This window comes from Panthera leo, chromosome D2 (genome assembly GCF_018350215.1).
Source record: "Panthera leo isolate Ple1 chromosome D2, P.leo_Ple1_pat1.1, whole genome shotgun sequence".
NCBI classification, from domain to species: domain Eukaryota; kingdom Metazoa; phylum Chordata; class Mammalia; order Carnivora; family Felidae; genus Panthera; species Panthera leo.
This window is the reverse complement of record NC_056689.1, coordinates 25,343,745-25,370,774: the sequence shown is the minus strand read 5'-3', so window position 1 is coordinate 25,370,774 and position 27,030 is coordinate 25,343,745.

The window sequence follows — 27,030 nt, the reverse complement described above, 5'->3', positions numbered from 1 at the left end:
GTCCATAAACTGATGAACAGATGAAGAAGATGTGGTAGATACACACAACAGAATACTACTTGGCGATGAAAAAGAACGAAATCTTGCCATTTGCAACAACATGGATGGAACTGAAAGGTATTATGCTAAGCAAAATAAGTCAGTCAGAGAAAGACAGATACACAATTTCATTCATATGTGGAATTTGAGAGACTCAACAGATGAACATAAAGGAAGGGAAGGAAGAATAAAAACAGAGAGGAAAGCAAACTTATAAGTAATTTTTAAATATGGAGAAGAAACTGAGGGTTGCTAGGGTGGGTGGGGCAGGGGGTTAAATGGGTGATGGGCATTGAGTAAGGCACTTTTGGGGATGAGCACTGAGTGTTATATGTAAGAGATGAATCACTGGGTTCTCCTCCTTAACTACACTATATGTTAGCTAACTTGAATATAAATTTAAAAAAATAAATTACAAAAAAAATAGGTGATGGAAATTAAGAAGTACACTCCTGTGATGAGCATTGGCTGTTGCATGGAACTTGAATCACTATATTGTACACCTGAAACTAATATAACACTGTATGTTAACTAACTGTAATTTAAGTAAAAACATTTAAAAAAAAACTGTATTACAGATGAAAGCTTTGAATCCAGTGCAAGCAAGAGTCTGGTGCAGAAGGATATAAAGTCTGCTCTGCAAAAGGCCATAGAAGAAAGTCATTAAAAAAAAACTATATAGTGTTGAAAAATGAAAAGAGTAGAGTTTGAAAGAAGGATGGAACACATTGTCAAAAGCTGAAGAAGAGCCTGGGCAGAAAGAAGGATGGAGACGTTGGAAGAGACTACTGAATTTGTCAATAAAGAAGTCATTGATGGGGTGCCTAGGTGGCTCAGTCAGTTAAATGACCAACTTTGGTTTAAGTCATGATCTCACAGTTTGTGGGTTCGATCCCCACGTCTGGCTCTGTGCTGACAGCTCAGAGACTGAAGTCTGCTTCAAATTCTGTCTCCCTCTCTCTCTGCCTCTCACCTGCTCACGCTCTGTATATCTTTCTCTCTCAAAAATAAATAAACACTTTTTAAAAAGAGGTTGTTGATGACTTTTAAAAGAGGTATTCATGTAAAATGATGATTAATAATCATGAAGTACATACAAAAAGGTTGGAGATAAAAAATTAAAAGTAGGGAATGAAAGAAGTAACCATACCCTTTCTTTATTATGTTGTAAAGGTAAAAGAAATAAATTATCTAAAGCTCTGAAGAATAATCTTGAGGTAAGACTCAAATCACTCATTAAATCCCTATTGGCTCTATCAAAACACTTTTTAAAAAGATTATTAATGGGGCTTTTACCTACAAGTTTTGAAAAATAATATACTAAATTCACTAGAGGGATGCCTAGGTGGCTCGGTCATTTAAGCAGCCGACTCTTGGTTTCAGCTCAGGTTGTAATTTCACATTTCATGAGTTCGAGCCCCACATCAGACTCCAAGCTGGCAGTGTGGAGTCTGCTTGAGATCCTCTCTCTGCTCCTCACCCACTTGCTCTGTCTTTCAAACTAAATAAATAAACTAAAAAAAAAAGAAAGAAAAGAAAGAAAAGGAAATTCTCTAGATATTTCAGACCTCCAGTAACTAGTCAGCATTTAATTATCTCCTAATGTGAAATAATAAATTATCAAGTGGAAAATCAGTGAAAATGGCAACAGCAGGTATTTACTGAATATTTATTATGTGTCCATCACTACCCAGGATGTAAAATATAAGCCAAATTATTTTCCTACATGAATTACAAGGATCAAATGGTACTTTTGTTTTTCATTCTTAACACAGATTAATTCTAGTATTGGGACTTATTGTGGCACATAAAGATTATCCACCTCCTACAGGATGAGTTCTACAATGATTTTCAGAGACTCTTGCCACAACTGTAAGCCTCCCCATGCCATTAGCACTATTGTGGTATGGAGGGAGCTTAGCATGAAGACAATGCAGAATAGAATGGATCACATTCTATAGAGTTTATAAAGTGAAAATCATAGTCAAATCATTTATTTGGAGCTAGGCAAGTCAAAAAAAATCAGAAATTACCGTATATTTTATGTGTGTTGTCACCTCTGTTTTATAATAAATAAAAAAGAAAAGAAAACAATCTTGACTACAGTTGTAAAACGATAATGGAATCTTTCTTTGTTCACTAAATATGTAGTAATTTAAGAATTAAAACATTTTTCTTGAGGAAAAAAATATTCCAAATTTCTATATTGTTTACCCAAATTATAAATAAATCCAGCTGGTTTAAGGTGAATATTCAGTCAATCAAACAGATATAGGAGTGGATGTCAAGCTCCCTGAATGGAAGGCTCATATCCATTTCTTCCATTAGAGGATTACCACTGTAAAATTTTAAATTGATTGTTCTCTTTTGCTTTTTCTAGACCATTGGAGCCATCCATCTGCATGAGGGAAGACTGGATCATAGCATAAAAGAAATACAAAGTAAAAGGATAAAAAAAAATATTGTCTTTGGCATTTAAAATCACTATTTTAATTAAAATAATTTTGTAAATTTCTTTACCCTTCTACCAAATATCCCAATTTACCATAACAGCAAATAAGAATGGATGACTTGGATCATAAAGTGCTCTTTTCTTAAGTTTTTATTTATTTATTTTGAAAGAGAGAGAGAGCCTGAATGGGGGAAGGGCCAAGATAAAGGGAGAGAGAGAATTTCAAGCAAGCTCTGGGCTGTCAGCACAGAGCTTGGCATGGGCTCAAACTCACGAACCGTGAGATCATGACCTGAGCAGAAACCAAGAGTCGAATGCTTAACCAACTGAGCCACCCAGCCACCCCAAAGTGCTCTTATCATATAGAGAATATTCCTCTTCTAGTGACCCATATTTGAAAAAGGATATGATGTGGGTTGAGGAAACAAAAATAAATAAATAAAAAGTCCACTGTTTTCCTAGAACTAGAGTACAGCAGAAGGCAGAAGAAGAGAAGATAGGAAGAAGAGAGCAAGTAATTATTTCTCTTCCACCTGGAGAGAAAGGAGGCATGTGAGATATGTCAAAGAGAGTAAAAACAGATCCTTTTGTCTCTGGAAAGCAGCTCACTTGCCAGCTGTCCAATACATATTTGAGCTACCACCACCCCAAAGTAACCTGAATTGTACAGCATGGTCAGGCCTGGGATTAGCTCAGAACCAATGCTGGGGAGTTTCCAGAAAGATGATTCTCTAATGAAGGGATCACAGCAAATCACTTAGATGGGGCTGAACGTAAGTTACACCAGACCTGAGAGGGGTCAATAAGTGCTTTGAGGGATTAAGAAAAGGTCAGGCCACCCAGTGACTACCACCAGGCCCTGGCTAAGTAGACAGAATCCAGGTCCCTAGAACTAATGGGACAACAAAGTAAGTAGTAACCACATGGACCGAAGACACTGTCCCTAAGTCAGTCAGAAAATCAAAGGCTGAAGACCTTAATTTTTCCTTTTTATCATGAGCTTGCATAAATCGTTATCTCACCACCACTCCACCTCCCACATATACAATCACTTTCTTAGGGAATACCTAGGAATAGAGGTAGACAACTGAGAAATCTGGAACACTGAGGTTTGATTTTTTTTTCTTTGAAGACTTGAGCGTTACTGGAAGGGGTTATTTAAATTATCCAATGAAAGGACAGTGACGTCATCAATATAGTACCATAACTTCAGTACCATTCACGAGAAGACCAACTAGCAACTATCTACAGATAGTCACCACTCTGAAAATCCCATAACCGAAGGGTGAGGCAGCATTCCTGTGGACAACACAGACTGAGAAGGACCACACTAGAAGAGTAAGAGGGGCGGTTCACTTTAACCACATTGCCTCTCCTCCAGACCAGCCCAGAACTGCACCAAGAGACCCCCCTGCCCAACCCAGGCTTATGGTTTCTTCAGTGAGAAAAAAGAACCCAAGGTGATATCCAGATTCTCTAAGCATTGCAAAATTCTTCCTGGGAGGTTCACTAGGTTATCAGCTCACCGGAATCACTGGAAACACCTATAGGGCTCAACCACTGGGGATCAGATAGAGATGTTGGAAGCAGTGCCTGATTTGGATCCCCAGCAAATAAGCCACACTGGGAGCAGGAAAGGAAGCAAACTCCTAATCCTTTCCAACTGCTCCAAATAGCCTCCAGCTCTGCTCCACCAGGAAATATAGCCACAGACACCTGGCATATCCATGGGGCACATATTATGGCCCAACCAGGTAGAGATCCAAGCCAGCAGCCCTACCCAAATGTTGGGTGTAGCCCCTGGATCTGGGAAAACCAGAGAGCCTGAATAGTGACCATGACCAACCCCGGTGTCCCGCCTACATCCTGACCTAGAAGCAGAGCCTAGTATAAGATCCTGCCTGACTACTGACCACAACCTCCAGCCTTGCCCAGGCAGAGAGCCCAGGTGATGGCCCCACTCAGTTGTAGAGCAAAGCCTGAAGTCCCATCCAACGAGGTAGCGCAGACAGCAAACCCACCCAACTATGGAACTCAAGCTCCAGCCCCACCTAACCATAGGGTACAGCTGAGTTTCTCTATACCAACAATAAACTATCCAAAAAGAAAGACGAAAATTCCATTTACAACGGCATCAAAAACAATAAAATACATAGGAATAAATTTAACTAAGGGGATGAAAAATCTGTATACTGAAAACTGTAATTGTGGATGAAAAAATGAACATAAATACAAATGAAAAGATATCCCTTGTTCATGGTTGGACGAGTTAATTTCGTAAGATGTCCATACTACTCAAAGCAAGCTGAAGATTCAATGAAATCCCTGTAAAATTTCAATGGCATTTTCACAGATATATAAAAACCGTGCTAAATTTCATGCGAAATCACACAAAAAAAAACTGTAAATAACCAAAGGGATTTTAAGAAAAATAAAGCTGGGGGCATAATACTTCCTGAAATGGATTTATGTAAGGCCTGAAACTGTAAAACTCCTAAAATAAAACATAAGGGAAAAGTTACCTGACATTGGTCTGAGCAATGTTTTTGTTTGTTTGTTTTTCGTTTTTTTGTTTTGTTTTGTTTTTTCATATAAGACACCTAAAGCACAAGCAACAAAAGCAAAAATAAATAGGTGGGAAAAGATTAACCTGAAAAGCTTCTGCACAGCAAAAGAAATTATTTAAAAATGAAAAGGCAACCCATGGGAGAAAATATGTGCAAATCATATATCTGATATGGGATTATTATCCACAATATATAAGGAACTCATACACTTCAATAACAGACAACAACAACAACAACAACAACTCATTTAAAATGGACAAAACACTTGACTAGACATCTTTCCAAAGAAGATATATAAATAGCCATCAGGTATATGAAAAAGTGCTCAACATCATTAATAATCAGGAAAATGAAAATCAAAACCACAATGAGATATCACTTCACACCTGTGAGGACCACAATTATTAAAAAGACAAGAGACATCAAGTGTTGGTGAGGATGTGAAGCAAAGGGAACCTTTGCCCACTACTGGTAGGGATGTAAATTGATACAGCCACTAAGGAAAACAGTATGAGGCTTCCTACAAAATTTAAAAATAAAACTACCATATGATCCAGCACTCCCATTTCTAGGTATTCATACAAAAGAAAGCAAAGCACTATCTGGAAGAGATATCTGCACTCCCATGTTAATTGCATCATTATTTCCAATAGCTAAGATATGGAAACAACCTAACTGTCCACCAACAGATGAATGCATAAAGAAGTGTGGTGGACATATGTGCGATGGAATATTATCCATCCATAAAGAGAAGGAAATCCTGCCATTTGCAACAACATGGATGAACTTTGAGGACATTAAGCGACACAAATGAAGACAAATACTGTGTTGATCTCCCTTATATATGGAATCTTAAAAAAAAACCTCAGAAACAGAGGACAGAATGGTCATTGCCAGCAGGCGATAGGGTTGTGGGGGAAAGAGGCGAATGTGATTAAAAGGCTACAAAGTTATAAGATGAATAAGCTCTGGGTATCTACTGTATAGCATGGCATAGTATAGTTGAACAATTTGAACAATAGTGTATTGTATACTGGAAAGTTGCTAAGAGTAGATTTTAAAAGTTCTCACCACACACACACACACACACACACACACGGCAATCATGTGAGCTGATGGAGATTTTAACTAACCTTATTATGGTAATAATTTTGCGATATGTATGTATGCCAAATCACGACTTTGTACTACTTAAACTCACAAAATGTTACATGTTAACTATATCTCAATAAAGCTGGAAAAGTAAATTATCCAATAAAACTAATTTTAAAACAGGTTGAACGTTTGGTTCTTGTTCCCTAAAAATCAGAGGAATGGACTTTGTGATAAAGGTCGGCACTCCTATACAACAACATTTACGGTGAGATCTCTCAATGTTCAGGCATTTATGTCGCAGTGTAAATTAAACATTTTCATCATGCTACATTCTTCTGTGGCCAACTTTCCATAAAGTGTTGGACATGTAAGTGGTCATAGAGGTTGGAAAAAAGTGTACAAGGAAGGAGAAAGAAAGAAAATATGTCCTTCATTTTATTTTTTTCAGAACTGATATCACTAAGTGTTTTGTAACATGTAGACATGTCTATGATAATTTCCTAACATTTGTTAAGTCTCTTTCCTCCTAGCGTTAGTAGATGCTAACAGCAACATAAATCAGAAAAATAGTGTCAGTCTGGAATAATATAATTATTTCTTACTCTAAAGAGTTCCATTGATGCCTGTTGTTAGTCAGCTGAAGAGAAAAAACACAAGACCCTCACAAAATAAGGTAGATTTTTAAGGCAAATAACTCATGGACTCTCTAAACTCAAATAAAATTATTACCCCAGGAGAATATTCAAATGCAAAAGCAAATGGTTCTTCTCCCTCCACATATCTGGATTTAAAAAGACTTAATGGAAAGAGTAGGCAAGAGTATAGGATTAAAATATATCATAATAACAATTTCAGTGTTCTAGAAAAGAAATTCCTTTTAGAAAAAAAAAGGGGGGGGGCAGAAAATATAAAAGAGAAGAACACAAATAAACTATTATTACCCCTGACACAAAACTCACTGGTTTATTAGTCTTTATCCTTGGAATGTTCACAGCTCATAAAAAAGTTCCAATTAGAGTCGTATTCAGATTATATATTGCCAAGTTTACTATAAAGAAATTTACTACCACTAAGAAATCTTCTGGACATACAAAATGCTTAAGCAATAGCAAAATACTAAGGAGAGGAGAGCAATTCCAGTATGTTAGTGGTTTCAAAGATACAAGTGCTAGAAAGGAAGTGAAATTCTGAAGATAAACAAATGTAACTAAAGTATATTTCCTATGAGGCATATTAATTTACTTCCATATTACAAAGGCCTAACTTAAACCATATGGGGAAAGAAAAGCATCAGGCAGATAATACCATATGCATAAATCTATCCCAGGCACTGTATGACTAGTTACAGATTAATTAGATCTTACATTCGAGGAATCTGTATCCTACCGGGAAAGAGATGTGCAAAATACACAGGATAGGAAGTTATGGAAATGTCCTAGGATTCAGAGGCATGGAAAAAGTGCTCAGTCTTAGGCTGGAGCATTACAAAGAACATAAGAGAGGAAAAGGGACCTAGCTAGTTATTAATTGCATCAAAAAGATGTAAGGGGAAAACACAGCAGACAGAAAAAACACGAGCGAAAACATAAAGGCAAGACAGTTACAAGTAGGCATCCTTACTGAAAGGTAGCAGTTACCTCATAATTGGGAGATAAGCTAACATTCACCCAAGATGGCTTGCCAGTTGATAGACCTGGGAAGATGCATTTGGGGGAGGTGGTAGATAGAGAGGTGGTGTGGTTTGGACTACAAATCACCTCAGGAAAGGGACTGACGTTGTCTATACAGTATCTTCTCAAAATAGATACTTAGTCAGTGTGTTAAATTGAAATGATTATTGGCGTATGACCTGTATTTACGTAGCACCTTTCATTTTGGGCTTTGTAGGTCACATGCGGTTTGTGGCATATTCTTTTATTTTTACACCCCTCTAAATATGTAAAACTGATTCTTAGCTTGTGGGCCAAACCAAATATTCTGTGTGCTGGTTTGCTTTGAGGCCATCGTTTGTTATCCCTTTCTAGACCAATCTCACTTATGCAAATATATAGGGACATAAGAATAAAACTGTGGCACATAGATGCAAGGAGTCGCATAAAAGAATAATTCTTCATAGTCATATAGGATATATTTCCCAATAAAGGAGTTCATGATAATATCTCAAAAAAATCTTAACAAGGGATTAAATAGGTTATTCTGTCATGTCAATAAATACACAAAGGTACCAGAGTACATTCTTAATCTATGATCCTTCCAATACCCTTGATCTAAATGCTTCCAAAGATCTTGGAAAAAAAGTAAATTAATAACTGTGCCTAAAGCCTCCAGGCAGGAGACTGGAGAGTTCATCTCCAGAAAACATAAGGTAGGCCCATAGGAAAGGTCTATAGTACTTCAGTTGGGTGGATTCTAACAAATAGGCCAAAACCGTAACTATCTGTCTATAGGCATCACAAGGTGCTTGGGCCCTCAGCTGAACTTTCAAATCAACTTGACAATGAGCATGATACAGTGGTAAAGAGCACAGAGTCTGGAAGCAAAGTGTGTAGATTCAAACGTTGGCTCTTTTACTGAAGATCTATTGGGCAACTTCATTAATGTCTTCTTGTCTCAATTCCTTCACCTTTAAAGGGAGATAATAATGCTTACCACATGAGGTTTTAAGAGAAATAAATGAGCTAGTATTGAAAAGTACTTAGAACAGTGCCTGGAATATAAGTGTTATGTGCATCCTTGTTAATTAAATAGAAGGAAAAAAAGGAAGAAAGATGGAAGGGAGGGAGGGAGGATGGTGCGAGGGAGGCAGAGGGGAAGAGAGATACAGAAGGAGGGAAGGAATGGAAATAGATCACCTCAAAGTTTATAGCAGCGTTATCAACCGCCAAATATTGAAAGAGCCCAAATGTCCATTGACTAATGAATGGATAAAGAAGATGTGGTATACTACAATGAAATATTGTACATGAAATATACAATGAAATATTACTCATCCATCAAAAAAATGAAATCTTGCCATTTGTAATAATATGGATGGAGCTTGAGTATATTATGCTAAGCAAAATAAGTTAGCCAGAGAACTACAAATACCATATGTTTTCACTCATATGTGGAATTTAAGAAACAAAACAGATGAGCATAGGGGAAAGAAAAAAAAAGAGAAGGAGGGAGACCATATAAGAGACTCTTAACTATAGAGAACAAACTGAGGGTTGATGGAGGGAGGTGGGGGGGGAATGGGTTAAATAGGTGACAGGGATTAAGGAGGGCACTTGTGATGAGCACTGAGTATTGTATGTAATGAATCACTAAATTCTACTCCTGAAACTAAATTACACTATATGTTAACTAAGTAGAATTTAAATAAAAACTTGAAACATTAAAAAAAAAGGGAAAGGAAATCGATGAAAATAGAAAAAAGAAATTAGGGAACAGAAAAACAACTTCACCATAATTAGAATTCTTATCCCCAGAGATCAGAGAAATGATGTTGAATCTACGAAACAAGAATAAAATGCTACTTTTACAAGAATGAAAGAAGGTTAATTTCTTAGTTTTGATGATTTTACCATGGTTTTATAAGATTTTAACCTTAGAGGAGATGGGAAAACAGACAGAAACTCGCTGTACTACTGTTCCAAAGTTATTTAGTTTTTTTCCTCTAAAATTAAAATGTTTTAAAGAAATGAAAGAACATGAAATTAAGGTACATATATATTTTTTTCAACTACTTCCTTCTCCAACTATATGTGAGTGTATATATATATTCATATACATAACTTTTCTTCCATTCCTTTCTTAAGAAGAAAAATATATGTGTTTGAAAACTGCAATAGACAGTTTAGAAGACAAAATTTATGACATCTCCAGAAAGCAGAATAGGAACACAAATATGACCTTTCCCTTCTCTTCCTGGCGTGGAGTTGAGTAGGGACAGAGAGGTCACCAGCAGCCTGGCCAGTGGTACAGAGGAGAAAGGGCTGTGGAGTCCTCTGGAGGTATGTACATGGCATATCCACTGAGAATCAAGGATGTGAAGTGCCTGAATGCTATTGGGTGCTGATAGGGATGAGATGACAGGCAGGGGAGTCAGCTGCCTAGGTTGACAGATTTTGTAACACTGGGCAAATTAGTAAGCCGACTGAACGAATGAGCAAATATTGAGGATAAAGAGATCTAGGTTTCTTTTACTACTAGATAATGTATTCACAAACATGGAAAGGGGAAGGCCAGCAAGAACTCCCAAGTTGTGTATTGAAATTGAAGGTTTTAGTGTGAATGCATAGTTTTCAAATATATGGGTTCATATATACCCACCAAATGCCCAGATCTTGGTTTCTAATTACCACTCTCCACTAAAGAAACCAGGGATGGGGCCCCTGTTAACCAAGGATCCAAATCAGAATTACCTGGAGAGCTTTTCTTTCAAACCATATAACCCCGATCCTGGGTTCTATGATTCTAATTCTGTAAATCTTGAGGCTCCCCAGTATTTCTAGTCAGCATCCCAGGTGGAGCCCGATGGACTAGGTGACCTTGATGTTTCTTCTAACACTGAGGTCTTGTTTCAGTTTGGTTGCTGTTGTTTTAATTGAAAATAAAAATCCAAGTGCCAACTATACAACATGCAACATAATATAGATTCAAAATAAACACTTTTTCTGGGATGAACAAGCAAACTAGATATTGGAGAGGGAAAGCAATTGTACATACAGAAAAATAATTTATCTCCAGTCATTACCCTCACTCCTTTCTCCCCCAAATTACTGATCATTCCCTAATTTTGCATGTGAATAGAGATAGTTCAAATGGATAGGAAAAGGGAATAAAAAAGTAGCCAGCTATTCAATAGACATTTCTGGAGCTATTGCAAACAAATATGGATAACTATGTCTTATTAGCTTATATTATTACCCTATGGAGCTGAAATAATTGGTCTTAGTAGAATTTAGTGTGTTTGTTGAATTCCCTTTGAAAACAGGTTTATTTCTTTATTTTCTGTAAAGGCTAAATAATCTTATAAATATAATGGACATCATGTGGTTTTAAAAATGCCCTAGAGGGACACATAAGGAAGCTCACACAGGGTTACAGTCTTTACAAAAGAAGAGAAAGTAGTTTAGTGTAGCACTTTTTTGTGTCTTACCAACCTATAAACACTACAAAATCACAGCCCCATTCTGCAAGTTTTAGATGTGACCACAATATTTCTTTGGACACTTTTCAAGAGATCATGAAATAAAGTATATTTTAACTATACTGAATGATAAAGCTATAAGTAGACAGCAGAAATACCTTCCTTCCCTGTTAGAGCAAAATAGGTATTGGCTTGGAGTCAATACCATTCTGTAGTATCTGAGAACTTCCTAACAATCTTGGCGATGATTGAAGTTCAAAGGTCTATGAAAATTACCTTGAATGAGCATCCATTCTGTCAAAAGTTAACCAGCCAGGCTTTGAAACTCGAGATACCTGAATTATACATCAAAGTTCCTAAATTTTCTGTGTGAACATGGAAGCTACCTCATCCCCTTGTCAGTCAGCCATTCAACAAATACCTAATGAGAGTGCCAAGCACTGAAGTTCAATAATTAACAAAATAGAGACTGCCCTATCCTTAAAGCCTAGTGAGGTAGGAGCCGGGTGGCAGGGAAGCGGGTAGTTGGACTCAGGGACTAAGTAAGGAAGAAACGTGTCATGGGACGTTTGACCTATGCTGAAAATAAAAGGAGAGAATTTAGGGATCTTAAATAGGGGAGAAAAATGATATGACTCTAATTTCAGAAAAATCATTGCTATCATAGAACACACATCTTTCCCCAAGACATAATCCTTCATGGAAATATTAAGCTCCTTTGAATCAAAATTATTATAAATTTCATCAAATTAGAATTCATAAAGGCTAAAGTTAGAAAGAATGGCAATAATAAATATTCTCAAGGATGTGAAACAACTTGAATTCCCATACATTCCTGTTGTGAGTACAAAATTGTAAAGTCACTTTTGAAAATACACTGTCTTATAAGTGAAAATTACACTACATGCGATCCAGAAAGTCCACTCCTTAGTATTTGCCCAACAGAAATACTATATATTAAATAACACTTGTACTGGAAATAACCCAAATGAGCAGCAGTGGAAAAGGTAAACTATAATATATTCTTGCAATGCAATCCAACTTAATAATAAAAAAGGACTGCACTGCTGATACACATATCATGATAAATCTCAGAAGCACTGTATTGAGCCAAGATAAGAAAGGGAAGGGAAGGGAAGGGAAGGGAAGGGAAGGGAAGGGAAGGGAAGGGAAGGGAAGGGAAGGGAAGGGAAGGGAAGGGAAGGGAAAGGAAGGGAAGGGAAGGGAAGGGAAGGGAAGGGAAAGTAAGATACAAAATATTTCACAATTCCACTTATATGAAGTTCAACAACTAACAATACTGTATACAATTATAGATATCCAAACTGTGATTGACAGTGGGTAGTGGGGACAAAGAAACTTTTGGAATGTTGTACATGTTGTATATCTTGGTGATGACTAAATGAGTAGATACATTCAAACTCATCATTTAAAAATCTGGGCGTTTCAAGGGGCACCTGGGTGGCTCAGTTGAGTGTCCAACTCTTGATTTCAGCTCAGGTCATGACCCCCGGGCTATGGGATCAAACCCCACATAGTCAAGCTGAGAATGGAGCCTGCTTAAGATTCTCTGTCTCTCCCTCTGCCCCTTTCCCCTGCTCACTCTCTCTCTCTAAAAAATAAAATAAAATAAAAACCTGTGAATTTCATGCATGCAAGTTTTGCTTTAAAAAGAGAATATGTGGTGCCTGGGTGGCTCAATTGGTTGAGTGACCGTCTTCGGCTCAGGTCATGATCTCCAGTTCATGAGTTCAAGCCCCGCGTTAGGGTCTGTGCTGACAGCTCGGAGCCTGGAGCCTGCTTCAGATTCTGTGTCTCCTTCTCTCTCTGCCCCTCCCCGGCTTGCACACTGTCCCTCTCTCTCAAACATAAATAAACATCAAAAATAAATCTAGAAAGAAAGAAAGAAAGAAAGAAAGAAAGAAAGAAAGAAAGAAAGAATAGAATCTGTATCTGTTCACTTAAAGCAGAATAAATTAAGGAAAGGCCATTGAATCAAATTTTTATAATCCACAAAGGAAAAAAATGAAAATAAAAGCCATGTTAAGACAACATTTCATTATAGGGTCTCCTTACTTTACTTTCCTCATCCTGGGCATCAGAAACTTGATTATAATAATCAGGAATAATTATAATAATCAGATTCTGAGCACTCACTCCATGTTGTGTTATAGGGTGCAGAACACAAACTTACTTTCAGAGAATTACAAACATTAAACAGTAAATTCAGACACAAGTCCCCTATTCTAGCTTGCAAAGGAGATTGAGGTGCAAGCTCTGGCCCTGCCTGAATCCTCTACTGTGTGTGCCTATCACTTGTTCTATTCTGATCTGATCTGATCTGAACTCTTGCTTTATGCTCTGAGGTCCTGACTACGGAATCCATTTAGTTACTTGTACCTTTTCCTATTAAATCTGGAAATGACTGCATGAACCTGCAGCTCTTAGAAGTGAACTTGGAGCAGGTCCCTGGAGTGGTTCAGTTGGTTAAGGTCTGACTCTTGATTTCGGCTTAGGTCATGATCTGGCAGCTTGTGGGATAAAGCACCCCACCTCCCCCTCCCCTCCTCCCGCCTCCCCCGCCTCCCCCCCCCCCCCCCCCCCCCCCCCCCCCCCATCTCCCCCTCCCCCCCAGCTCCACCTTGGCTCTGTGCTGACAGTGCGGAGCCTGCTTGCAATTCCTTCTCTCCCTATCTCTCTCTCTCTCTCTGCCCCTCCCCGATCACATTCGCGCTCTCTCGCTCTCAAACACACTCTTTCTCTCCCAGAATAAATAAATAAATAAACTTAAAAAAAAAAAAAAAAAAAAGAAACGAACTCCAAGCAACAAAGCTTTACAGCAGTGGTTATATGAGCCAGTGGTTATCTGTACACTCTGTACGTGGATAGTGGGGAACAATTAGACTGAAAGAGTGAAAAGTCTTTGGTGTGAAAGGGTGCTTCCTGCTTGGCACACAAAGCTGCCATTTCATTACGAAGATGTCCCTTCTAAAGTTCGCGAACACCCAAGCGTAATAGTGGCCAGGACCACAACTGATATTTGCTGCCTGGGGCAAGAGTACAAATGAAGGCCAATGTACTGCATGTCTATATATCTAGATGTGATAAATCTGGCTTTAAAATTGTTAAATAAAATGCCTTTATCTTTATACTTGGATGAATATACATTCATAATCATAGAAATGAAATAGATATATAAGTTTATATACATACAATTTCATAAATATTTATACATAAATTGATACATTAATTATAATATATATTCTGTAGAAATTAATCTATGTCAATAATAATTTTATGAATATGTATTTGTATATAGATTACAATGTATATTAAGTATATATATAAACATGCTTATTATATTAATGAAAAATGAACTATCAAAGATAAATGAATTTTTTTAATATATGAAATTTATTCTCAAATTGGTTTCCATACAACACCCAGTGATCATCCCAAAAGATGCCCTCTTCAATGCCCATCACCTACCCTCCTCTCCCTCCCACTCCCCATTAACCCTCAGTTTGTTCTCAGTTTTTAAGAGTCTCTTATGCTTTGGCTCTCTCCCACTCTAACCTCTTTTTTTTTTCCTTCCCCTCCCCCATGGGTTTCTATAAGTTTCTCAGGATCCACATAAGAGTGAAAGTATCTGTCTTTCTCTGTATGGCTTATTTCACTTAGCATAACACTCTCCAGTTCCATCCACATTGCTACAAATGGCCAGATTTCATTCTCTCTCATTGCCACGTAGTACTCCATTGTGTATCTAAACCACAATGTCTTTATCCATTCATCAGTTGATGGACATTTAGGCTCTTTCCATCATTTGGCTATTGTTGAGAGTGCTGCTATAAACATTGGGGTACAAGTGCCCCTATGCATCAGTACTCCTGTATCCCTTGGGTAAATTCCTAGCAGTGCTGCTGCTGGGTCATAGGGTAGGTCTATTTTTAATTTTTTGAGGAACCTCCACACTGTTTTCCAGAGTGGCTGTACCAGTTTGCATTCCCACCAACGGTTCAAGAGGGTTCCCATTTCTCCACATCCTCGCCAGCATCTATAGTCTCCTGATTTGTTCATTTTGGCCACTCTGACTGGCATGAGGTGTTATCTGAGTGTGGTTTTGGTTTGTATTTCCCTGATGAGGAGCGATGTTGAGCATCTTTTCATGTGCCTGTTGGCCATCTGGATGTGTTCTTTAGAGAAGTGTCTATTCATGTTTTCTGCCCATTTCTTCACTGGATTATTTGTTTCTTGGGTGTGGAGTTTGGTGACTTCTTTATAGATTTTGGATACTAGCCCTTTGTCCGATATGTCATTTGCAAATATCTTTTCCCATTCCATTGGTTGCCTTTTAGTTTTGTTGATTGTTTCCTTTGCTGTGCAGAAGCTTTTTATCTTCATGAGGTCCCAATAGTTCATTTTTGCTTTTAATTCACTTGCCTTTGGGGATATGTCAAGTAAGAAATTGCTGCGGCTGAGGTCAGAGAGGTCTTTTCCTGCTTTCTCCTCTAGTGTTTTGATGGTTTCCTGTCTCACATTCAGGTCCTTTATCCATTTTGAGTTTATTTTTGTGAATGGTGTAAGAAAGTGGTCTAGTTTAATTCTTCAACATGTTGCTGTCCAGTTCTCCCAGCACCATTTGTTAAAGAGACTGTCTTTTTTCCATTTGATATTCTTTCCTGCTTTGTCAAAGATTAGTTGGCCATACTTTTGTGGGTTTAGTTCTGGGGTTTCTATTCTATTCCATTGGTCTATGCATCTGTGTTTGTGCCAATACCATGCTGAAAGACAACTGAATTTAACTATTATTGTGCATGTCTGAGGATTCTACTGATGGGCCGACAATAGTAATATATATTCATAAAATTTCTTTCACACTAACAAAATCACCAATCATGTGTCATAATTGCAATTTTCACATAATTTAGGTATTATTGACAATAATTATCTAAAGAAATATAAAATGTAAATATATCCAAAGTATACACAATTTGAATGTATTTTATAAATGCTACAAAGTAAACAGAAAAATAGAGTAAAATTTTTCTTATGTTTCTGAAAATGTTTTTCCTGAAAGAGTTAAAATTATACATTAACATTAAAAGGTAAAATATAAGTTATAATCAATGCATATTAAAATTTCAATTCAAAATTATTTAAATAAAGCCTAAAATTTTGCATTTTATTTTTTGAAAATTTAATCATATTAAGTACTACTATAAAAACAAAACTATTCTTGGGGTGCCTGGGTGATTCAGTCGGTTAGGCGCCCAACTTGGGCTTAGGTCATGATCTCGCAGTCCGTGAGTTTGAGCCCTGCATTGGGCTCTGTGCTGACAGCTCAGAACCTGGAGCCTGTTTTGGATTCTGTGTCTCCCTCTTTCTCTCTCCTCCTCCACTCATGCTCTGTCTCTCTCTTCTCAAAAATAAATAAACGTTAAAAAATTTTTTTTAATAAAAACAAAGCTATTCTCAAATCTGGTATTGAAATTCCATTTAATTGATAATGTAAAGAATCAGTACCACACTTAAAGTGATGTCTAGGCCTACCTATGTACAAATCTAAGAATAACATGAACTGCATAATTTTGCAAAATATTGCTGTCAGCCAGCATGGGCAACTGTTGGACACAAATTGGAATACAAAGAATAGCAAGATATTTAGCGCTACAGGAATACTACTAAGTCTTTATGTTATGTCTTGTTATGTTATGTTATGTTATGTTATGTTATGTTATGTTATGTTATGTCTTTCTTTCTTATGCAATACATTCTTGGTTTCTGAGAGAATTGGACAAATTAACTTTTCTTTCTTTATTCCCTTTTTTCGTACTTATGCTGCTCACATCCTTCCTGTGTTCCAACATATTGTCCCTCACCGACTTCAACTTAAGTACAATCTAGAAACCATCACAGAATTTCAATCATGAGTGCTAATGTTTCGTAAACACAAGACAGGGTATATAAAGCCTTTCTTTGGGGCATCTCATCTGACTCATGAGAACAAATGTTTAAGGTCACCTGTTGACTGATCCTGAGTGTCAGAGGCCCCCCGATGTCCTCAAATACATTCATTTTGTTTGTGTTTCTGATAGTGGGACCCTCTAAAATTCAGATAACAGAGCAGATGCCCCTCTAACTCCAGCCTAAGGGAAGTACTGATATTAAGCCCTGGACATAATGCTTCAAATCCCTCATCAGGGTTAAAGACAGTTACATTTTTAAGGAGGCAAAGCTGGCCTTTCCATAGAAAGTTTCGGTCCAGAGATTTATGAGAATACTAGCTCCCAGATGAGTTGGAAGGTGCTCTTTAAAGCCCAAAAGTCCTGCAGTTAAACTTCGGAGGAGCGGCTGCACAATAACTCGCTTCTTGAGAATGCATACTGCACACTGTCATATTATGATCTCAGAAGAGCCCTAGAGGAAGGAAACCTGTTTAGCTTTGTTTCCCTAAAGCATTTGACCACTGAAACCATTTTTCAGCAGAACAGTTACTAACTTCGGTGTTCCTCACACTCAGGGTAGAAAATACTGCTTTAATATTTAAATGTCTAGTACTTTTATCCCCCCATATGTCTTTTGAACCAGCTTTTCTGCTAATGGAATTCATTAACACAGAAAGGAATTTACATTTCTATCTGTTGCCTAAGTCGGCAATTGCCATGACCGAGCAAAATGATGATTTTAGATCTCCAATAAGTGAAACAGCAACCATTAAACAAGGAAATCAATTTTGAGTTCAGACAAGACTAGCTGAAACTTCCTTCCCTGTTGATTTTGAAACTTCCTTTACTGTTAATTTTGGGGGCACTATATGCAGTCCGGCTGAGAACACATCACCTGAGAGAAGTTAGAAGGGGTAAGAGCATTCAAGTTTCCACCTGCTTGCTTACAATGTCACCTACTTAATAATGTGAACATCGATCAATCAAGAGAGACACTTGTCACTTTTTCTTTCTCCACGGCTGGTATTATTTGAAATCAATTTGTTTGTCAGATCTTTCATTACAGCTTAGATTGCAGGGATCAAAACATCAAGCCATCTCTAATGGATCAATCCACTTCAAGCCATCTAAACAGCCATTGTCTACAAAGAGTGAATTATCAAATTCAAGGAAAACTTCAGTCATTTATAATTCAGTGTACTAACAATAACTCCAAAAGACAGACTTTCAAAAAAAAAATTACGCCTTAACTATTACAGAAATGGAGAACCTTGACTTAGAAACTAAAACAAAACAAAGCAGACCAGTAGCATCTTCCAACAAACACAAACCGAGAGGCAGAAAACAGAAGCGTCACAGACTTGACAAATAGTAAGCCATTTACTGCCTAATGTCCCTCTTGTTTACCCAACTAGAGGGTCAGAAATCCCATCCTACTTAATTTAGGCTAGGTGCCAAATTCAAAAAAGTTAAAAGTAAAAATCAAAAGAGAGGGAGTAGGACATAAGGAGAGTGAATATAGCTTCTATTAGTCATGATGCGTGTGCATAAATTTGTCAGGCCACCGCTCAAGTTTCACTGAAGTTCATAGCAGATTGTGGACTGGCCTTAGTTAAGTCTGATACTGAAAGAAGAAAACAATGTATTTCTTCATCAAGTATCAGCCACGTTTCTTCCTGGTATTCGAAGTACTCAACTTTTGCGTTAGAAGATTAAATATCTACTTGGGGTGAGAAGTGGTGAGAAACAGGGACAAGGAAAGACGTCTAGAAAAAATGACATAGGAAACAAAGAGAAATTTCCCTTTATTCTGACTTTGCCTTTGAATAGATAGCCTTAAATAAATACATTACTGGTGGACCTAAATACCAAATAGTTATTTTTTAAAGTATCACAAACAAGTGACATTTCAATCTAATAGGAAAGAGTAAGATAACAGTTTAATAAGAAAGCAACAGAAAACCAGGGGGGTGGAAAACCTACCCACCACCCCCCCATCAGACCCAGTCCCCATTGTAATAAGTGGTTGGGCCTCTATGCTGCTGGCTGGGAACTCTGAGAATAGAATATAGGAATAGGCTACATTAGGCTGGTTCAATGAAAATCAGAACAAAACCAGGGTAATAGAGGGCTTCCAAGTTGTGGACTGTTTTGCAATGGCCTCACTCTCTGTGGATTTCATCAAAACACACCCTCTGCATCAATGGGAAGGCTTTTTCTGCTCAAATGCAACGTTCAGGTGCTATTGGGGACCATGGAGAAGAAAAGAGCCATCACCACTCTTACTCCTTACTACGCCCCATTCCTTGGGCCTTCTTCTAACTACAGAGACCTAAGAACACCTTCATTTCTGTTTTATATGTAGAAACCTTTCTGCAGACAATTAACCCTAGAAAAAGGGAAGGGAAATGGACTGCACTTTTTCCCTAGGAAAAGTTCCCAAGATTTGGGTGACAACAGTCTAGAGCAAAAAAAGATCCTATTGGAAGGATGGCAGGGAGTGGAGGGGGAGAGCTAAGAAGTAGAGACAAAATGACTCCCTCTTTGATCCATAACAAAATAGACCATTTTAAAATTTTATTTTTTTGTGTGTGATAAAAAGTATTGTTTTCTAATTTGCTTGTTTCTCATTTCAAACTTTATTGCATTACAATCTTTAAAACATTTTGACTATTCCTATATTTTGGAATGTATTGAGGTATATTTAACATGCTTTAATAAAATTTTGTGAAAGTTATTTTGTGTATATAAAAACAGATGGAAGATAGGTGGACTGGGTGGCTCAGCTGGTTAAGCATCCCAGACTCTTGATTTCTGCTCAGGTCATGATCTCATAGTTTGTGAAATCAAGCCCCATGTCAGGTTCTGTGATGACAGCATGGAGACTGCTTGGGATTTTTCCTCTCTCTCTCTCTCTCTCTGTCTCTCTCTCAGTCCCTCTCTCCCCCTCTCTCTCAAAATTAATAAATAAACTTTAAACAAAAAGATGGAAAAGCTATTTCTTGTTGTCAAGGTAAAAATTTCATTTACACAAATGTAAACCAACTCCACTAGTAAAAAAAATGTACAATTTCCCTTACTAACTATGTTATTTGGGTCATCTTACTTATTTAGACTTACTTGTCTTCTGTAACTTGTCATGGACCAAGGAACATGAAGAATAAATTTCTTTTTAAAAAGTTGTGTTTTAGGGGTGCCTGGGTGGCTCAGTCAGTTAAGCATCCAACTCTTGGTTTCAGCTCAGGTCTTGATCTCACTGTTTGTGAGACAGAGCCCCGCATTGGCCTCAGTGCTGTCAGCCTGGAGCCTGCTTAGGATTCTCTCTCTTCCTCTGTCTCTGCCCCATCCCCACCTGTGTGCACACACACGTTCTCTCTCTCTCTCTCTCTCTCTCTCTCTCAAAATAAATACACATTTTTAAAAATGTTTTTTCCTATTTCTTCGTTTATCTCCTGTAGTGTTTTTTTCTAATTATTTTTTTAGGCTAAGTCACTGCTTCTCAAACGTTGCTGTACATTGGAATAAACTGGGAAGTCTTCAAAAATCTGACAACCAGGGAACACTTCACAACAATTAAATCAGAATATGTGGGAGTGGAAACCACGCACCTCAGTATTTTTTAAGGACCCCTTGATTCTAACGTGTTGCACAATTTGACAACGACTCTACCATGTTATTTGGTGCATAGATATTTGCAATTCCCGAATCTTCCTTGTGAATCACACCTTTTATTCTTTATATAGTTTCCTTATTCATCTCATTTTATGTTTTGGTACCAGAATCTATCTCGTGTGGTATTAAAATAGTTATCTCTGGTGGCTGAGTTGGTTAAGTGACTGATTTCGGCTGAGGTCATGATCGCGTGGTTCCCGAGTTTGAGCCCACATCAGCCTCTCTGGGGTCAGCACAGAGCCTGCTTTGAATCTTCTGTTCCCCTTTCTCTCTCTGCCCCTCACCCACTTTTGCTCTTTCTCTCTCTCAACAATAAATAAACATTAAAAAGAGAGAGAGAAAGAGAGAATTATCTCTGCTTTAGTTGTTTGCTTTTGTCTTGTTCATTTTGGTCACCCTTTCCTTTGTAACTTTTCTGTGCCAACTTGTTTAATGTGGCTCTCTTGAATGCAGCATGTACTTGAGTTCTGCTTTTTGGTAAAAATGAATGCTCTTTTAATTGATGAAATTAGCCATTTAAATGGTTCGATGAGACAGACATGTTTGCTCTTAATGCTATCATGCTATTTTCTTTGCTCTGTTTAGTATTTTTTCTGCTAACTTAAAAGATTGCATTTTTCTCATTATAATATTTAACTCTATAAGTGTAAGTTTTTATATAATTCTCGGAATTCTCTATTTTTATACCTTTTAATTCCCTATTATAAGCAGTTATGAAATTTGTATGCCCTCAGCCCCTCATCCTTTCTTATCAACCTCCGTCAACCAGCTTTATTTATTTTACTATGTTTTGGTGTTTACCAATTTACTATTAACTATTCTCATATCTCTATTATTTGAGTTCACTTTAAATTATCTCCTTTGATTTCTGACTATAAAAGATGAGGAAATGCATAGCCATTGCCTTCTTCTCTTTTTTTCCCCAAGCATTGTCTCAGTTTATATATACAGATATTCCTCAACTTATGGTGGGGTTATGTCCCCATGTACCCACTGTGTGTTGAAAATATCATAGATCAAAAATGTATTTCATACCCTACTCGGTCAAACATCATAGCTTAGCCTAGCCTATCTTACATGTGTGCACAACACTTTAATTAGCCTATGGTTGGACAAAATCATCTAACACATGGATATTTTATATTATGAACTGTTGACCATTTCATGTAATTTACTGGATACTGTGTGGAAAGCGAAAGACAGAATGGCTGTATGGGTACAGATGGTTGAGTGCATCCTGGCTGTTTACCCTCATGATCATGTGGGTGTCCAATGGCTGCAGCTCACTGCCTCTGCCCAGCATCCCCAGCATCACAAGAGTATATTGTACCCCCTATCGCTAAACAGGGAAAAGATCAACCTTCAAAATTTGGCATCAGGTTTCTACTGAATATGTATCAATTTTGCATCATCAGAAAGTCTAAAAATCAAGCCTAACCACCATATATCAGGGACCGTCTGTATACTGTTTTCACGCACCTTAAGTAATCCTATACCACCGTTATTTAATTTATCAGCTCTGAATGTTATATTTTGATAATGGATATAAATAAAGGGCATAGAGAATATGGAAATTAGTGTGCTTCAAGGCTTCTCCCAGTGCGGTCACTCTTCCTGTAACCTTTATTGATAGGAACTCTTATTGAGAGATAGACTTTATTGATAGATACCTCCTGCTAGCTCTCTTTGTGTGCATTAACTCATCCCCTTTGCCTCTCTGCTGGAACACAAACAGACTCTACCAGTCTGGGCAACCAAATTCTACAGTTGCAAAGTGATGTACTGCTTTAGTACTTTACAGCATGACTGTAACTAACCTTGAAGAAGACGATGTTATTGATTTTTCTGAAAACTGACTCTACTCTCCATTTCCTCTCTGATCTCCATTTTCTTCGCTTTTGACAACTCATCTATTTATTTTGTGATTTGGGATTTTGGATGTTTTTTACTTTAGTTCAAACTGGAATGCACATTTCTAAGTTTTACTCCCCCCCTTTCAGTCAATTTCCAAAGGAAATAGAAAAATTACTGTCTTTATTTCTCAGAGAGAAAATGAAGTGTTAACAAAACTTCAGAAGAGGAGTCTTTAATGTGGCTATCTAAATAATAGTAGTGATAAAAATAATAATATCTATTATATCTAATATTTATTGGGGTTGCCTTTAGAGCATGGGACTCTTGATTTTAGGGTCATGATCTCAAGCCCCACGTCGTGCATAAATCTTATTTAAAAATTAAAAAAAATAAAATGGCTCTCTGATATTTATTGAACATTTATGGCATGGCAAGAACTGCTCAAAGCACTTCATATCTACCACCTTCATCCGAACAGCAAATTTATGAAATAGCAGCAATTATTAGCCCATCTTGCAGATAAGAAAACAGAGGCATCCAGGAGATTAGGTAATTTATATAAAGTCATACAGCCAGGGGGTGACAAATTCAGAGTGCAAACTAAGGAGTTAAGCTTCAGAGTCTTCATTTTTGACCAGTCTATTTTGCTTCTCGATATCTGATGAAGTCAAATTGAATTTTGGGGATTGTGTGACTTTTCCTAAGAGGCAGGAAGCATGTAGTCATGCTCTAATCAGAAGCTATCTGAATGGATTGTGTAGATGGGGTAGAAGAGAATGGACTGGTTCTGATGGGAAACTACTGCCTGTGTTCCACGAAAAGAGAGACAAATAGGTTTCCAATTAACTAATAATCCATGTACAATCAGATTAATGGGGAGAAAGAGAAACATATTTTAGTTCTTTTCAGGACGAGTAGGTCCCAGTACAGTTAAAAGAAAAATGATATCCAGTGGATTGAAATGGATTGATTTGATTGATTGATTTTTTTAACCATAGAAGTTGTTTATCAATCAAGCCAAGAACAACATGCTTTAGCCTTTGTAAAGTCATAATAATTTCTGTGCTCATCATAATTATCAATATGACCAAAATAATACCTATATAATATTAGTATATAAGCATCAGCCAAATGATCATCTCTCTTGGGTTTGCTGAACAATTTCTTCCACACAGAGTTCGTCCCTTAGGGAAAAAAAGATGACAATAAAAACTACATTCCCATGAAGGTCCAACACCTCACGGCAAAATTCATTCTCCAAGATCTGTCCTTTAATATCATGAGCATTGTGCCTTGCACCAAAAAGACAGCCTCTTATTTTATGTTAATATATATTCTTCAAAGAGACAAGTGAAGAGAAATAGGTCTATTTTTATGTTATGCATGAGAAATTAGGTGGTTAATTTTCAAGGGCTGCTTCAATAAATCCCAATTGAATTAGCCAGTATTAGCATGTGAAAACGATCAAGAGACACTGCACAAACACAATGCAAAATGAATACAAATGATTTGGCTCCAGATCCGATCAAATAAAGTAGAGGATTGAATTAACTAGTGAACAAAATTAAGTGGAAACGACGGCATTTCACAGCTAGTCAGCTGTGGCTATGAAACATAGCACTGAAAAATTTAGACAACTGTTGTGAACCTTTTAGTTTTTCCATTCAGATGTATCTCTAAAATGACATATCTATATGTCCTAATCAGACCTAATGTTGTTAGTGATTTGGTGGTTGAGGTCATATTAATGTATCCTGTCTTTTTATATGACATTCAAGGCAACAAAACCAACAACAAATATCTACTGAACATCTATGGCATTCTAGGTTGAAAATAAAATCTTTTTTTTCCATTTTATTTAAGTCAGATGGGAGTAGAGGAGAGAGGAGAAACGGATGAGATTTTTCATAAGATTTCTAAACTTCTAACAAGTCTATAAATTTAATTCGGCATAAAAAGCACAATTGTGACATAATAGGAAGAGCTTTGAGGTCAGACGTTCTTGAGTTTCAGTTCTAACTCAGTCACTTATAAGCTGTGCTACTAAGCCTTGTTCTGCTCATCTTTAAAAAAAAAAAAAAAAGCATTACCCAAGGGATACAGGAGTACTGATGCATAGGGGCACTTGTACCTCAATGTTTATAGCAGCACTCTCAACAATAGCCAAATGACCGAAAGAGCCTAAATGTCCATCAACTGATGAATGGATAAAGAAATTGTGGTTTATATACACAATGGAATACTATGTGGCAATGAGAAAGAATGAAATATGGCCCTTTGTAGCAACGTGGATGGAACTGGAGAGTGTGATGCTAAGTGAAATAAGCCATACAGAGAAAGACAGATACCAAATGTTTTCACTCTTATGTGGATCCTGAGAAACTTAACAGAAGACCATGAGGGAGGGGAAGGGGAAAAAAAAGTTACAGAGAGTGAAGGAGGCAAAGCATAAGAGACTCTTAAAAACTGAGAACAAACTGAGGGTTGATGGGGGGTGGGAGGGAGGGGAGGGTGGGTGATGGGTATTGAGGAGGGCACCTTTTGGGATGAGCACTGGGTGTTGTATGGAAACCAATTTGACAATAAATTTCATATATTGAAAAATAAAATAAAATAAAATAAAATAAAATAAAATAAAATAAAATAAAATAAATTTTAAAAAAAGCATTTTAAAAACCTACCACAGAAAGTCATTTTATGAAATAGAAATCATATAGTTAAATTCTCCAGCCTGCCGTAGGGACATAACGGAGGCTTCCTCTTATTATTCCAGAGTCAGAGTGGCTGTTTCCTGAAATGCCAGTGTTTCTACTAATGGAGAAATTCTCCCCCACATCCTAATGCCACTATCCCAGCACATAAATTGAAACTTACATTTGATGGGGAAGACTACAAATAGTGAGAAGGGGAATTTTAAAATAGAATTTTTAATAATTGACGCCTACTCTGAGTCATAATAATTTTTCAGCTGGGAATACCCCAAAATAACACCTATTATTTTATTAGACTCAGAGCCGTTGCCAAGCTACTGGAATGATAATGTGGTAAACACTCTGGGAGAGAGAAAGAAAATGTTGAAGGGCCAAGCAATACCCTATGAATGGAGAGACTATATCTCTCATAGAACATGGCTTAAATTAAATCAAAACAGCTTCTGCCATGGTTAAAATATCCTTTTTGTGTGTTCTTTAGGGATAAAGGCAGTTGAACAAACACAGAAAGACTTTTCCCAACTTCTAAGCAACGGAGAATGAAGCAATGGCTTTTCTTCTGTACTCAACGCAGGAGTCATTCATCGTCGCCTGAAAGGCCAGTGTATATGGGACTCCCTTAGGCAGTTTCACGGCAGTGGAGCCAGTGAAATAACTTTCTGTGATTGTTATTTATCATCAATACTAAGCGTGTAAATCAACTTAAAAAAAAAAGACAATTCAGAGTTTTAACATCTTGCAATAGTACCAATATAGGCAGAGAAGACTTTGGATTAATTTTTCCTTGCAGTCCCTTTCAAATATTTTTCAATGATGTCAACCCCGGGCCGAAAATCTTGATGGGTCAGCTCTGTGATTGCAGGGTTGTCTTGTATAATTCTGTCTGGTTTTTCTATTACTATAGATGGCTTAAAGTTAAAGATCAGCACTTCCACAGACATTAGCCTTCAACTGACTAATGAAATTCTGTTCTTGATAGATTTTCAGTTTCCGCTCAGTCCAAACCTCCCTCCAGGAAACTGGAGGGAAGAAACAGCAGCAACAAGGGTTCTTGATCTTTCTTGCTTACACACTCTCCACATTTATCTTGAAAATATCCAATGCTTCACTTTTATTATGCAACTTTTCAGAAACACCCACCTGCTTCTAGCTCTTGCTTCATTCTTGATAGTCATTTCCTAGAGGTAGGTGTAGACGACCAATCTATATGCATTAGCCTCTGGCAGTCAGACTGACTGAACTTGCTGAGGTGAAGTTTAAGGCTAGAGTGGACCAGCAGGATTCCCAGAGTGGGATCTGCTAGGGAGAGTGTAGTAATTCAAGTCACATTTTACGCTAAGCAATTACAGATTTCTCTGACAGGTTAAATACGAGTTCACACAAAACTGGATTAAGACTGTGGAGTCCTGTGCTCGGAAATACTCTACGTAACACTTTTGTGGAAAATTATTGCCCACAATAATAAACAATATAATCTTTCAACTCTTCAAATTCAAAGAACCAATCAGTTGAATGAGGAGGAAAAAAGCAGAAAAACGAAATCAATAACTAATGCTGT